Consider the following 15,158-nt stretch of genomic DNA (forward strand, 5'->3'; position numbering starts at 1 on the left):
ATGTAACAGTGCATTAAATTTTGCTTATTATGCAAATTATTCTTGAGGTCAGACAGGGTTATTTATTTCATAAATTACATAGGAAACATGCTGTTCAACTGTGCACATAATTGAAAGGTTGGGTAACAGTTCTGATTCTTTGTTTGTAATAATTCTGTCTTGTCCAGAGAAATAGTAAGCGAAGAATAACTAATTTAGTATTTGCTAAGATGGCAACAACTCAAAAGACGGCTGACTTAAAATTTGTAATAATGATCAGTCTTAACTGATAATAACGGTGCCTTTTTGCACTGTTTGTCTGTCTACTGTTTATCTATGGGAATAGTGCTTCTGACTGGGACTTTCTTTCTTTCTTATTTAAAGGTAACATTACAAATTATATTTCCCTATTACATGTCTTCTCATGTAATTGTCCAACTATTCAGTGAAATATTCAGTGACCTTATTTTAGATGTAGAGCTTAGTGATATGGTTTAGTGGAGGACTTGTTAGTGTTAAGTCAGAGGTTGGACTCGATGATCTAGAGGTCTCTTCCAGCCTAGAAATTCTGTCATTCTGTGATTCTGTGAAATCATCTTCTCAAGAGCAACAAGAAAGATATATCATGCACTTTTTAAAATAAAAGGGATACTTTTCACTTGCATAGTTAATTGCATCAAAAACATTTTAAAGGTCTGTTTTAAAAAGTTTTTTTTTTAAAGAAGTTTTTTTAAAAAAAAGTTTTTAAAAAGACCATTTTTAAAGGTCTGCTTATAGCACTATCTGCTATAAAATATATTAGATATTAAAAAATAAAAATAAATGCAGGATATGTATCTTTTTGTCTAAGCAGATCTGTCTGTCATTTTTCTGGGGAAACATACTTTATTCCCACAGAACAATGAATGTTAGTGTTCTCTAACAAGTGTGATTGACCTCTCATCTCCATGCCATTCTGTTCACATTTTGCTTCACGTGAAACAGATGTTAGCTTTACATGCTTGTGTTTTAGGAGGAAAACATATTCTGTGTCACTATCTATTATAATTCAGGAAAAATCTGTCCTTCAGAGGTAGTAAACACTCACATTAGAATATTAAATATTAGTATATAATCAGACACTGATATAGGAGCAGACAACAACGTATTCAATGAGTTCCCCTGCTTCCTTGGGTGCCCTACTTAAGGGATCCTTCTCTTTACTTTATACTCTTGGTAGTTCTGTGTCTGAAGACAGTAGGAGTTCTACAAAACTAACTCACTCATTTTTTATTCATTTTACTCACTTATGTTGATGCATATCATAAAGATGGCATGTACTTACTTGGGAAGCACTGTCTATCACGTATTTACACATATTTATAGTTCAACATCTTATAAACATATAATCAATCAGATTTATGTAATCATCAGAATCACATAGTGTCTTATTCAGAAATTCTGAATTAATATGTCTGCAATCTTTTGATTGCATGGTAGATTTAACTATCTCTTGTAGACAAAGTAGAGAACAAACAAAATATTTGAAAACAAACAAACAAACAACAACAACAACAACAAACATAATGGATGGAAACCTAAACATAGAATCATAGAATCATAGAATATCCTGAGTTGGAAGGGACCCTTAAGGATCATCAAGTCCAACTCTTGACACCGCACAGGTCTACCCAAAAGTTCAGACCATGTGACTAAGTACACAGTCCAATCTCTTCTTAAATTCAGTCAGGCTCGGTGCAGTGACCACTTCCCTGGGGAGCCTGTTCCAGCATCAATGTTATTCTGCTGTATGATGGACATTAGAACTAGAAAATAAAATAAAAATAAATAAATAAAAATCCTCCATACATTTTAATATAGTGTTTGTATCTCATGCTCCAACTTATAGCACATTACTTAAGTGACCTGGACTTACTAGTTTTCTCCATTACTTTTCCATTCTTTGCTGAATTTTCAATCTTTAACTGAATTTTTAATCTTTAACTTAATTTGTTCTTCTCATTACCCCTTCAGTGAATTTTCAGTGAAGACACTAAATCTATGTATAACACTGGGATTTGCTATATGTAGCATATCTATGTTTTCATAGTGCATATAGCGTTTGAACAACCTGCACACTGCAGTACTGTTACTAAGGTGTTCAGTTACCTCCTTCCTTTGCTCTCTGCAGGGAGCACATGACATGGTCTATTCAACCTGGTGTATTGCATTATCTGTTGCAGATACACCCTCCATTAGCATGTAATGACATCCGCAGGTACTCAGTTATAATGCTCTGCTGTTCATGGAATTATTTCACAAAACTGTGTTTCCCTGCAGTATGCTTTTTAACATTTGAATATTGTGATGTATCATCACATCAGGTGGCTGTCTCACATATGGTAACTGCAGTCAGCTCTGCATGTAATGTTCTCGTTTCCAGGGAGCTAATAAAGTTAATTATTCAAAATCACCAAGCATACCATCAGCATTGAAATGTCTGCCTGATTTTTTCAGTCACTTATTTCACTTAAAGGCCACATATGGCCTTTTTAGTACTTCTGCTTCTCAGTGTCATACATCCGCTCCTTAGTTTCCTCTAAAGAAAACATTTATATAAACACTACATGCTAAAACATTATTTGAATGATTAAAATATACATTTCATAGGATAAAAATACTTTTTGTTGTAAAACAGAACAATAATAATTTAGGTTGGATATTAGGAAAAACTTTAGTTTTCCTTCAAAGGATTGTTAGGCATTGGAATGGGCTGCCCAACGAAGTGGTTGAGTCACCATGCCTGGAGGTCTTTAAAAGACGTTTAGATGTAGAGCTTAGTGATATGGTTTAGTGGAAGATTTGTTAGTGTTAGGTCAGAGGTTGGACTAGGTGATCTTGGAGGTCTTTTCCAACCTAGAGGAGTCTGTGTTTCTGTGATTCTGTAATCACTTTCAAACTGTCCACACATACATTTTTTATGCAGTTTACACTCTCTATTGATGTTATGGGGTGTTTTTTGTTTGTTTGTTTCTTAAAATTACCTGTTGTTTTGCCTTTAAAATAAAGGTTGTATATGATATTTAAATTATATAGGGATGCTCAAATCTTGGGAATGAAAAAAGTATTGGGAATACTTATAAATTAGTACATGGTTGGTAATTACACTAAAATTCCTAGAAAAAAAAAGTAGATAAATTTAGAATATTATTTTTTTTGTGGCATGCAGCATCTACTTTGTTGAGTTTCTACACACCTGACTCTGCTCCATCATGAGGATATATTGATGATAAAAGAGTGTAAATAAGAAAATATCTGGCAGTTCATCATAGATTATTATTTATTAATTCTTTGTAGTTAAGCCATGAGATAATACCTTTGTATAATTTCATGTCAGGCTAAATGGATCAATAAGGTCTTGGACTGGCAGAGTTTTTTTGTTTGTTTGTGTGTTTTTTTTTTTTTTTTTCAAATAACTCTGCTATATAACTCTATAATATAATAACTCTAATAACTCTGGGTATTTATTTATTTGTGTTGCTTAGGAGTAAAAGAAATTGCCCACTTGAAAAGAAGTATTGACTCATAACTCTGTTGGTGAAACATTTTTCGAAAGATAGAAGGTAAGTATCTAGAAATTCTGAAATAGATTTTCTGCTCTACTTAATCATACATCTGTAGTAAACTATATATTTTGAACTTTTTTTTTTTTTTTTCAACGCCTTTGGGCTTTTAAACTTTACATTAAAATTATTGGAAAAAAAGTGACATAGAAAACATTTGTACAGAAACATGCTAATATTGAGGGAAAAAACCACTAAGTTAGAGCAGAGCAGATAGGACTCAGCATATTTGGATTCAGGATATCATAAATGGGAGACACAGGAACAAAACAACATGATTTGTTCCAATAAAACCCACCATGTGCTGAGCTTTCTGCCCTCAAAATCCAAATGTTAAAAGAGTTGACAACCCAAGGATCAAATCACTTTGCCATATCATGATTTTTTGTGGGTCCTATAGCTCAAGGAGACTTCCTGTATGTGCTGTTTAGAGTGTTTGTGTTTCTAAAGTGTAAGGGGTTCTTGAGATGTCTTCTAACCATGCTAGAGCATAGGGAGAAATCTGAAAAGTGAACATTTTTTTCTTACTGCAGCTTTTGCCTGTCCTAAGCATTTGAATCTGATCCGCTTTTGAACCTACTTTGGCAACAAAAAAGCTGTTCTAAGTTGTCTTAAGGATAAACTTTGTCTTTTCAATTCCTTCATCAAGTAAAAATAATAGTGAGCACACTTTCTCAAAGGAATCGTTTCACTATAGCATCCTACAGTGTGAAGAAACACAAAAAAGTAGATGTTGCATACCACAAAAAAAAAAAAATATCTAAATTTATCTACTATTTTTTTCCCTATGAATTATATATATATAAATATACATACAATTTATATATATTTATATTTGTATATTTTATAGCTATCCTTGCAGCTGTCTTTCAGCTCTCTTCTGTCTCCATGCTTGATACATACAGTACATTGTCATGAATATTCACATGATATAATTCACAGGGAGAATTCCCAACTATTTGCTTAAATTAGTTTTGTGTTTCTTATTCAAGAGTTGGTCATTCCACCAGTGGAATTTAAGAAATTATAAGCTTGAATTTTGGTGTTTTCTGGTCTCCAAGCAAAGCCATAAAGTGTCAGGAAGTTTTGTCTGGTGAGAGCTTTTGTTTGGCTTTTCTGTTTTTCCATTTTTTTAAAGCAAGGGGAAAACACTTAGAAAGGAGCTTTTAACTGCTATATGTCTCCCATAAATTCATTGAAATTCAGTTAATCACACTGCAGCAGATGAATGTTTTGCGTATATTTGTAAGACAATATATAATTTGTTACTATAGAGCTGTCTGTATTAATCCACTGGATTTAGTGCAATAAACAGGCATAAATGCAGTGACCTGCAGGTTAGGAAGCTTTTAATGATGAATTTTTTATGTCTTGGCTATGAAAGCTTCTGTAAAAGAATTTTACTGTCATCCCTTGTAACAGAAACACATATACCTGTATGTTCTTCTTCTCCTAATTAACACCATGAGAAAAAATCTGTAGGTACACAGATTTTAGTTACTCTCCATTCTCACTCTTGTATTTTTATGAGACAAGTGTAATAATGCTGCAGCAAACTATCACAATTACCAGGAAGAACAGTACTTAGTATTGGTGATCTGAAGAAAAAAAAGAAAAAAATATCAGGATAATGTGGTAGAAAATATTTTATGCTTGCAGTTTCATTCATACATACTTATCAAGTATCTCTCAGGTTTTATTTGCAAATTTCCATGAAAAGATAGTTTTGAAAATTCTACCCAACAACCTTAGCAGCTGCAGAAGCAAATATGGACTATACAAAAGTGAGAGAAAAATCAGCATAAGTCAGAAGTTGGATGGGATAGTTCAGGGAATTTCATATTCCTTGTGGTTTGAGTAGTTCACATTATAGCTTGAGGAAATAGTTTAATAAACAAAGCTGTTCAGGCTTTTCATATGATGGATTTCTCACCCTGCAAATATTAGGGAAAATTATGAAAAGTTTGAGATGGGTGAAATTTATGGAATATATATTTGAATTGTCAGCCCAAACCTGAAAATCTAGAAAGATAAGGTCTTAGATTCTTGACCTTGATTTTGCTTTGTTTTAATTTAAAAGCTATTTGCAATTTAATATCATTTTTTGGGTCAAAGCATGACATATATTAGGCTTTTGGACTGCACTTGAATTTGATACCAACTGCATTTATTTAGCGTGACTTATTTTCCTTTGCTTTTTGAATATTTTGTAGCGCACTTGAGTGCATTCACTATTTGAATAAATAAAACATGCAAACTCTTGATTATTTTGTGACATTTTGTGACACTTGGGAACAGGATTTGCTTTGTCATTGGTCCTCCTTTAGTGTTTCTTTTGTTTTTGAATTTAAGCTTTGTCTTTTAAGAAGAAATGCTAGCCGTTTTTGGTGACTTGAGTCATTGTCCGCTTTGTGGTCTGGTATTTATCCTCTTGTCTACTTGTAGGAGTAAGCCCAGTTCCCAGTCTTAGTGACTCTCTTTCTCTGTTTACACACTCTCCTCAGGGCACAACTAAGCAGTCAAATAGCTCTAGGAAAGCTTTCTACCTCTGCCACATCGTTCAGCACTGTGCACTTGCAGCTCAGAAAGCCGGCTGTGTCCTGGGCTGCATCAACAGAGGAGTGGCCAGCAGGGTGAGGGAAGTGATTATGCACCTCTACTTTGCCTTCACCACTTGGAGTGCTGCATCCAGGTCTGGGGCCCCCAGCACAAGGATGTCAATCCTTTTGATGATGTATAAATCCCTCTAAGAGAATGTAAATATCATCCATTCCATAACCTGTTTTTATTTATATATTTATTTATTTTATTTTTTTTCCCCAATTAAGACAGGGAACAACCAGAAAAAGATCACAAGAACTCAAACAGAGTGCACCATTCTTGCTTGGGTCATGCATGGAATGCACAAGCTTTCAGGCTAATGCCTCTCTGCACGTTACACAAAGCACGAAATACGAACTGTATGCTTCTGTTCTGAGCTACTTGTTACCCTGAATGTACCTGCCATTACTGTGTTTCAGACAAAAGTGATCAGTGATTTTTCTGTAATTTCTTTAATACCCTTAGTAGTGTTCTGTGTATTTCAGCTATGAAATATAAAACATCTTCCAAGAACTAGAAGTGAAGTTAAGCTATTAAAATTGGAGGAAATATTTCAATCCAGGGGGTGGTGAAGTCATTAGGACTAACTGGAATACAGGTGATAAAAAGGTGATATCAAATTTTGACATAGAATAACAACTATGGAATTGCTTTTGACTTTTTTATATTTATTTTTATATGACTTGTGCCAACCATTAAAACATATGCATAACTTACGTCACCATTTACCTGTTTTCAGGATAAATTAAAACAAACAAACAAAAAACAACCAACCAACAACAAAAAAAAACATAACAAACAAAAACAAACAAACAACAAAAACAACAAAACATAACAAAAACAAACAGACAAAACAAACAAACAAAAACAAACCAAAAAACAAGTGGCTCAAATACATTATAAGATGAAAGAATCTACAAACCCCATCATCAAGGGTTATTTTTTTTTTTTAAAGTAAGTGAAGGATTATCCATCTCAGAATTATTGCTGATGTTTCCCATAACAAAAAATATCAACAAATGTGATACTATGAAATAATCTTTTTTCTCTTACATGGTCATAAGATTTGAATGAGAGACTTTGAGCACTTTTTCAGCCAGGCAGAACATCGTAACAGGTTAAGAAATGATAAAATGATGAGGGAAAAAGTGTAATTCTATTTTTATATTAGCTAGAACTTGCCCTGATGACTATAGTGTTGATGCCAAAATTCCTATTAATTTTTAAGGTTTATGACTAGATTTGGAAGTCATATTATTAGCAATAGAGTATATCTTGATCTAGGCTAGAGTTAAAAAAAAGGACCAAGATTTTTACTAAACTGTAAACATATTTTGGTCCCAAATCCAGAACTATTCAACTTGAGTTTCCTAACATAGAAGTAATTGTTTTGTTATCATCTCTCCACAAAGTAAATATTTATGTGACAATCCTTATCTCACTATTCTTGATATCAAACAGATTAAAAGAGCACGCATATTTCAGATGAAAGGCATATCAATTTTTATATTAAAGCCCACCAAATTAAAACTTTCTTGAAAGCTTCAACAAGGGCTTGACATTTTTATGATCAATGGAAGATTTTATATATCTCTTTGAGTAATGACAATACAATTTATATCTTTGTTTCAAAGTCAGAGAAAGTTATAAAGTGACTGCAATCCTTGTTAAAATTTGACTTTTGTTTAAATTTAAAATTAAATGAAAATAAGGAAATACAAATAATTGGCATCTCCCTTGGGAATCCTAAGTCAATGATGGTGATTGGTCTCATGGTCTGAACTTTTGGGTAGACCTGTGCGGTGTCAAGAGTTGGACTTGATGATCCTTAAGGGTCCCTTCCAACTCAGGATATTCTATGATTCTATGATTCTATGATTGTTCACAGTCCTTGTTCACAATATTTGTCAGTAGTTCTGCCTCTAACTGGCTTAAGAACAAAGGCTTGTCCAATACAATTTTACTACGAGATTTAGGGTTGCACATTTATTTGTGAATGTCTCCATAAAATTAATTATCCTCCTTTTGTATTTCCAATAAATGTGGTTTGGGGTTTTGCTTTTTTTTTTTTGTTTTGTTTTGTTTTGTTTTACTTTGGAAATAGAATCACTTGAAAAGGATTTAGCAAAACTTAGTTTCAGGGGTATAAAATTGGGTCAATGTTTTATACTGTAAAGCTTCCATCTGTAATTACAAATATTTCACATACTTCCAATGAGTATACATATGTGTGAATGGAAGAGACAAATGCAAGCCCAAAACTTTTACATGCATATAATCATACTGTCAGTTTTATTCAGTAATACCTGTAAACAACAATGAAAATATGATCTGAAAGTGCTCTTATATAACTGATCGGCCAATGTGTTGCATGCCCAATTCAGAGATTATATAACTGCTAGAGATCTCAGCGGGAGAGTTCTTTAATTAAAACTTAGTTCTGTATTTAAAACTTCTAAAAATTTATGTTTTTAGCTTTGCAGGAACCCGCTGGCGAATGGTTATTGTCAGAGAGGCAAATTAATTTTCCGTTACTCTAAGTTTCATGTGTAAAGAATAGCCCAAAATGACAACATCCTGATAGCATAGTCTGCTTCATTGTTATCCAGAAAAGGTCAATCTAAATATTAATATTTCATGTACAAATAAAGAAGGCCTGTATAAGTAAATAAAGTAAAAGGGCAGAAATACCTGTTAGTTCTGCTTATGTTTTTGTTAGTAACACTTGTATAAATCTGTATTATTGCTAAATACCAGCAATAGACATTTCAGGGGTAGTTGTTATATACTAAATTTGATAAAGACAAATGGGATAGTGTCTACTTAAAAGGACCTATAAGCATATTGAATGAGACATTAAGTAATCATCATACTTATTAGTGTAAAAAGAAATACTGAGAAACAAGAAGAGACGTAAATACTATGAAGATGATGTCTAGGAGTAGGGGCTAGGATCAGAAAGGAAGGGGAAGGGGAAGGGGAAGGGGAAGGGGAAGGGGAAGGGGAAGGGGAAGGGGAAGGGGAAGGGGAAGGGGAAGGGGAAGGGGAAGGGGAAGGGGAAGGGGAAGGGGAAGGGGAAGGGGAAGGGGAAGGGGAAGGGGAAGGGGAAGGGGAAGGGGAAGGGGAAGGGGAAGGGGAAGGGGAAGAGAAAAACTGGTCCAGAGGAGGGCCACAAGGGTGATCAAGGGGCTGGAGCACCTCTCCTATAAAAAAAGGCTGAGATCTGGGGCTGTTCAGCCTGAAGAAGAGAAAGCTCCAAGGTGACTTAATTGCAGCTTTTCAATGCTTAAAGGGGACTTATAAAAGAGATGGAAAGTGACTCTTTGCTCAATCAGGTTGTGGATGTCCCATCCCCGGAGATGTTCAAGACCAGTTTGGATGAGGCCCTGTGCAACCTGATCTAGTGAGTGATGTGGGATCTAGTTGCTTGGAATTAGTTGACGTTTAATGTTTCTTCCGACTTGAGCCATTCTATGATTCTATGATCACAGAATCACAGAATTGTAGGGGTTGGAAGGGACCTCAAGAGATCGTTGGGTCTGACCCTCCTGCCAAAGCAGGTTCCCTAGAGCAGGTTGCCCAAGTAGGTGTCCAGACAGGCCTTGAATATCTCCAGAGAAGGAGACTCCACAACCTCCCTGGGCAGCCTGTTCCAGTGCTCTGTCACCCTCACCGTGAAGAAGTTCTTTTGCATATTGGTGCAGAACTTACTGTGATCCATTTTGTGGCTATTGCCCCTTGTATAATCCTCACAAACCACTGAAAAGAGGTTGGCCAAATCCTTCTGTCTCCCACACTTAAGGTATTTATAAACATTAATCAGATATATGGCTTTGTGTTCTGAAAGAATTTTGCAAATGTTAACTGATCTTTAGGCTACCTTTGTGAAATGAGTATCTAATTATTACCTTAATTTTATAAAAGGGGAAACAGAAAACAGTAAGTTAAAGGTATTATTGGGACTGCACAGCAACTGAATAACAGAGCCACTACTAGAGCTGAGTGGAACCCCAGTCTCAGTTTCCTATTTGGACAATATAAGTTACATTAGATTCAAGCAAAGATCAGTTCAGTGATGAAGGCATGGGAAAGGAGCAGGATGTAGGAGTAGTGTAGTAGCTACCCAAAGCTCAACAACACAGTAGTCACTCATTAGGATTCTCTTCAAGGCAGAGGCTATAGTTTTATGTGCCTACTTATGTGCCTTTTGAATAAAGCTTCTTGACACAAGGATTAATTGAAATGTAATCAATCGTGTAGTATAAGTGAAGCCAAAGTCTGATACTTTTCAGAGGCTATACATAAAAAGAGATTGAATTGATTTGTGTTTATTAATGCAAATGCACAATTTTCTGGCTTTTCGGGGAAGTCTGTTTTCCTTAAGTAATGAAAAAGGTGTTATAAGACTGCCAAGAAATATCTTTTTACTATTATTTTAGGAAAAAAAAAATAAATCTAGCATTATCTGCAGTAGTTGTATGAGTAATAGACCTTGAAGTAGGTATGCCTCAGTGTTCTATTTTAATGACAATTTCTTAGATTCTAAATGTAGATAATCCCACTTTGTAAAGCAACTATTTTAATAAACTAGATCCTATACCTGGTTCTTGAAACTGCTTTTTTGAATTCTGTTATTATTAGAACTGCTGTGTTTTTAACTAAGACTTTGATACTAGATTTTAGTGTGAAGCTTTTTTTTTTTTGGCTTGTTTGTTTTTACAAATGAACAGATAATTAATTTTTTGCATATCCTTTATCTTCCTTGAAAAGAGGAAAGTTACAGAGAAGGAGAACCTGAATACAGGGAAATTCCTGCAGTAGTCCTGCAGCTTACTTTTACTTCAGTCATGACAATAATTTTTTATCTTAGGCACTATTTATCTATGCATTATCTATCATTAAAAGTTTTATCAGTTTTTATATGGTGCCTTAGCTGGACAATTGAATTTAATTCAGTTAGTGTAAACAGTTTTGTTAGAATCTCCTTTTATTAAAGGAGTAATATAATTTAATTGCTCTATGATATACAAAACTTTTGCCAAAGTGAACACTGGTAATAGATTATTTGAATAAAAATGGTCCCTCAAAACTCTGGGATGTATTTGATTCAGGAATGGGGTCATAAATTTAGGGTAAGAGATCTCAACCTTCTTTTAAATATGAAATTTGAAAAGTTGGACATCATTTCTATGTTTTCTGCTAAATGTTTCACTGTAAAGGTTTCTCATTATGATTAAAAACCATACTGTCCTCATTCCCCTGGTTACTGAATCATGGTTAAATTCTTGTAACTCCTGATTACATTCACATTACTCTCACATTCCAGTAACCACTTATGAGAAATGTAAAGAGGGAACGATAATATCTGGTGAATGTTAGTAGCTTTTCTTTATTTTCCCATCAGGTTCAGAAAAATCTATAAAGAATGCTGGCAAGAATCCATGGAGTCAAAGTTTTATTTAATAGTCTCATAGTCAAACAACAGCTCCAGAAGCAGTCCTTTTATTAAAATAAAATAAAATTAAATTAAAATAAATAAATAAATAAATAGATAAATAAAAACCATACTGATGTAGAGCACCACAAATATTTTGCTTGCAGCTTTGAAATATATGGGAAAGGGATTGCAGTCTTTTCAGTCCACACCTTGGTCTATGAGATAGAGATATTTTCTCATATTCTTTAACAAGCAATATCTTAAATCAAAAGTTTCTTGTTATTACCAAAAAAAAACCATAAAACTGATGTTATTGAAAGAGCCATGACAGCCTAATGATGTGAGGATGTGTTTGTTGGCTGAGAGTACTGAATAATGTGAAAATATTGTGATGTTAGCTATCTCACAGGAAAAATATTCTCTAAAATCTTTCAGAGAATTCAGATTTTTCACTCCTGGCATTTCCTGACTGTAATTAATTTAAGGTAAGTTTATACCATTTATTGTGTTACTGTAAAAGTAAGACTATTTTTTTTCTCCTTTTTAATAAATAGTATTTATCTGTTTAGGGATGAGACCTTCTGTATGTTCTGTGTGAGATACCCTGACTTATCTATGTTAGAAAATACATCTACACATCTTCCTTATTGCACTTTTACATGAGAATAAGATTTCAGACATCTCTCATGTTCAGATATTTCTCTTTATATGTCATTTTAAACTTACTAATGCTTCCAGTTTGGTCTGAAATGCAAACTTAGGTGCATAGCATTGGTACATTTTTCTTGCTATTAAGGTAACCAGGTTTAATAGAAAATTGGCACAATGAATTAGTGCCTCTATTTATAAAGGGAGATGACTTGCATCTTTTGACATCCACCAACATGGTGTATGGACTACATTTTTTTTCTATATACCTTTGTCTAGATATCTACACCTGCAGATCTCTCACTCACTGGCTCACTCACTACTTCCCTCTATTTCTCTGTCTATATGTAAAAAACAAAATATATTATTATATGCATGTTAAGCACAAACACGCTTTCTGTCTTTAATGAAACAATTTTGCACAATTTTGAAACTGAGCAAGATAAATTTGTATGTAGTTAGTCTTTGCACTAGAAATTTCAACAATATTGTATTCAGTCCCTCTATATCCCTTTGAATTTATTACAAATTTGCAGATAGTTACAAAAAATTATCAATGCTTGGTAGTATTTTGGTTCTTATTTTTTAATGTATGATAAAACTGGATGGAGTCTTTTACAGTTACAACATGTGAATTTTTGTCCTGGTTTTGGCTGGGGTAGAGTTACTTTTCTTCCTAGCATGATGCATACTCCATATGGAGTATGGAATATACCATAACAAATGGGGGAATTTGCCTGGGGGGACCTGTCATTGCTCAAGGACTGACTGGGTGTCAGTCAGTGCATGGTGAGCAATTGCATTGTGCATCACTTGTTTTGTGTGTTTTATTATTAGTTACTGTTATTATTATTATTACTATTTCCCCTTCCTCTTTTGTCCTATTAAACTGTCTTTATCTCAACCCATGAGTATTACTTTCTGATTCTCTCTTCCATCTCACTGGGAGGGAGGGAGTGAATGGCTATGTGGTACTTTGCTGCCTGCCATGTTAAATCAAAACAATGTTTTTGCAAAAACTCTCTATTATATACCTCCATGGAAACAGTGCACTGTATGTACATTGCTACATTGTGCTACATTTAGCATACTGTAATGTATTTTTTTTTTTAACAGAAAAAATGTATAAGTGATAAGGAAATACAAAACATCACTGTGTTTTCATACCTATTAGTGTGCTGATGAGTCAAATAACTTTTTAAGTAATTCTTCCATTTCCTAGTAAACACAATTTAATAGATTGCATTTCCTCTACCAGGTGCACACACAACTAATAAACAACATTTTCCTACTAGCATGCAGCTTAGCTTGCATATCAATTCAAAACCAGGATTTTCATTTAGAATTTAAGATTAGGAAAAAGCTTTTCCTTTTCTGTTATTTTGCTCTTACTTTCAAGTGGGGCTAGAACAAATGAAATGATATTTCACTATTTATTTTTAAAGGTTAAACAAATATTTCCAAATATTACTGGTGTGTACCAATAAGAATACTTATACAATTCTGTCATAAATTGTTACTGAATCTTACACCACATATTACTTAACTAGGACATAACTAGAAGATATGTCATGAAAATTCCTATGATAAATAAAGCAGATTAATAATTAGTATGATTCAAATTAGTTGTTCTATCTTTTTAAAGGTTCCATAGTGGTGATCAAGTATTTATTAATTTTATTTTAATTGTGTTATGCCCTTAAATACATGATCATTTTCATTTTTGTACAAGTTTTATACAAGGTTTGAGAGCTACAAGTGTAAATTCATTCTTGTCCTTCTAGCTATGCATATTTCCATAAGTTTTAAAGGGAATCATTTAGAGGAACAGTAAAAAGAGAATATAATTATGAATAAATTTTGTTTAAAATGATAAGATATTGGCTCTCATTCAAGAGAAATTGTCCTGTTGTTCATTTGTAAACTTTTTTTTTTTCTCAAAATGTTTTCTGTATCATTTGAAAAGTAGGATAATCAACACCTTTCTTCTTAGCAAAGTAATCAGATATAATAAAACCTTACTATGAGTGTTTGCTCTAAAAATAAAGAAATATGCATGAAAACATTTTTTTCTGAACTTCACAATTTCATTATTCTCAACTGAACACAATAATATGCAATAATTCGTATTTAATATTTTCTTTGAATCAGTGGAGTGTGCAGCTGGTAGAAGACTCAATTTTTTGAACACACCACTGTCAATTTTTTTTTCCTTTCAAAAACCTGAAACAAATATTTTCAATACAACCTTCAATCTGTATTATATGGAATAGTTTGCTCTAATACATATTTAGTATCAGATGGTGCCTGCCACTCTGGTAATATGAAAGATATTACAGAAAGTAGAAATAAATTTTGGTCACCCAACCATTATATATCCTCATAAAGAACTAGAGATTTGGAACCCTTCTAAGAAAAATTCTGATAGAGAGAGAGAGAGGTAGAGGGAGAGAGAAAGGGAGAGGGAAAAGGGGAAAGAGAGCGAGAACAGGAAACAAGTGATGTTATCAATAATATGTGATGGTGTCTCTTGCCGAAAAGGATTTTTTTTAGTAATAAGATATATATTTATTGTAATTATTTTACCTTCTAGCAGCAGAAAAGATTTGTGGTATTCATTGGAACTCCCATAAGCTTGAATCTTTAATTTTGATTCTTTTTTTTTAGCAAGTTCACTAGATACTTAGCCGTTTCCAAAGCACAGCGAAGCATAACAGTGAAATCTCAGCAGTTATTGCAAGTAATCGTTCTTCCAAGCCGAATGTTGAGCATGATATATATATAGAAGCATTGCTTGCAGAGAAGCATTTGTATTTTTTGCAATTATTTACTTTACTGGCTTTAACACCAACCTGTGCTGTCACTGTTGACTATAAGATCTATAATAGAGA

This window comes from Anas acuta, chromosome 2 (assembly GCF_963932015.1).
Source record: "Anas acuta chromosome 2, bAnaAcu1.1, whole genome shotgun sequence".
Taxonomy (NCBI): Eukaryota; Metazoa; Chordata; class Aves; order Anseriformes; family Anatidae; genus Anas; species Anas acuta.